This window comes from Triticum dicoccoides, chromosome 6B (genome assembly GCF_002162155.2).
Source record: "Triticum dicoccoides isolate Atlit2015 ecotype Zavitan chromosome 6B, WEW_v2.0, whole genome shotgun sequence".
NCBI lineage: Eukaryota > Viridiplantae > Streptophyta > Magnoliopsida > Poales > Poaceae > Triticum > Triticum dicoccoides.
The window spans coordinates 288,105,284-288,107,055 of record NC_041391.1 but is presented as its reverse complement, the minus strand read 5'-3'; positions in this window follow the sequence as shown (position 1 = coordinate 288,107,055).

Below are 1,772 nucleotides of genomic sequence, written 5' to 3'. Positions count from 1 at the left end.
TGTCCTCCTATGTTCGGTGGCCGGGGCTCCTCGTCGTCATCGCTATGCAGCCCCTTTTCCTTGTTTTCGGCATTCAACTTGTCGGCCTGTTTAAACACCCAGCATTCCCTGTTTGTGTGGTTGGCTGGTTTATTGGGGGTGCCGTGAATTTGACATGAGCGATCGAGTATGCGGTTCAAACTGGACAAGCCCGAACTGTTTCTTTTGAATGACTTTTTCTGCTGTCCGAATTTGAAGCCTCTGAATCCGGTGTTGACTGCCGTGTCTTCAGCGTTGTCGCCATTGTTGCGACGCTTGTGTCTATTTCGTCGTGGATTGCCGTTGCTATCCCTGGCGTCTGAATCGCCTGAGTTTTTGGGTGTGATGCCGCTACGATCCAGCTAGCTGTCCTCGCCTGCGCAGAAGCGAGTCATGAGTGTCGTGAGGGCTACCATGGACTTTGGCTTCTCTTGGCCAAGGTGTCGGGCAAGCCATTCGTCGCAGATGTTATGCTTGAAGGCTGCTAAGGCTTTGGCATCCGGACAGTCGACAATTTGGTTCTTCTTAGTTAGGAACCGAGTCTAGAATTTCCTGGCTGATTCTATGGGCTGTTGGGTTATGTGACTTAAGTCATCAGTGTTCGGTGGTCCCACATAAGTGCCCTGGAAGTTGTCAAGGAATGCGTCTTCCAGGTCCTCCCAACTGCCAATGGAGCTTGCTGGGAAACTATTCAGCCAATGACGGGCTGTTCCTTTGAACTTAAGTGGTAGGTACTTGATGGCATGTAGGTCGAAGCCGCGGGCCATGTGAATGTGTAGGAGAAAATCCTCAATCCATACCGCGGGGTCTGTTGTGCCATCATATGATTCAATGTTTACGGGTTTAAACCCTTCTGGGAATTCATGATTCATAACTTCATCAGTGAAGCATAGGAGGTGTGCGGCGCCTCTATGCCGAGCTACACCCCGACGTAGTTCAAATGAATCTAGTCTGTTATATTTGGCCCGGTTGGACTTTGGTTTATTGTATCCGGCATGACAATCATCGTCACGTCTTGTGGCGCGCCCCCATGATCCGTAGATCGATCTTGACTGTCCTGCTTTGTTTTCCAATACATCTCGGAGGTCCTTCGTGTTGCCCCGGGCTTTAGTATTATCGTTTGATTGGCGACGGGGTGCGGTCTGGACTTCGGGATGGTACACCGCTTTGTCACGGCCACGGGGTGGCCGGTGAACCGCATCATGCGCTGGTAGCGTGGGCTTTAAAGCCTCCTCCTCGAGTTGAGGTAGCAACCTGCGCTTTGGGTAACTTTTGCTAGGGCGCTCGAGTCCGTATTCCTCGACAGCCAGGACCTCGGTCCATCTATCAGTTAGCAGATCTTGATCAGCTTGACGCTGTTGCTGCTTTTTCTTCAGGCTTTTTGCAGTGGCTACAAGCCGGCTCTTGAAGCTCCCCTGCTCAACGAGATCCTCAGGCACGATGAATTCTTCATCGCCAAGGCTCACTTCATCTTCGGAGAGAGGCATGTAATTATCGTCCTCTGATTCTCCATCTGTCACCTGTTCCTTAGGGCTAGCTTGCCCATCCTCTTGCTCGGCTTGCTCGAAGCCTGGCTGGGCAGGATTGTTTTCGTCTTCGGCACCATCCGGATTGTTATCTCTTGTGTCGATATCGCTATTTTTGCTATGGCGGGGCTTGGAGCGGCGCCTATGACGCCGGTGTTTAGATTGCTTCTCCAAGGGGTTATCGTCTGTTCCCTCATTGCCATTGCTTTCTTTGGGGGTGTCCACCAT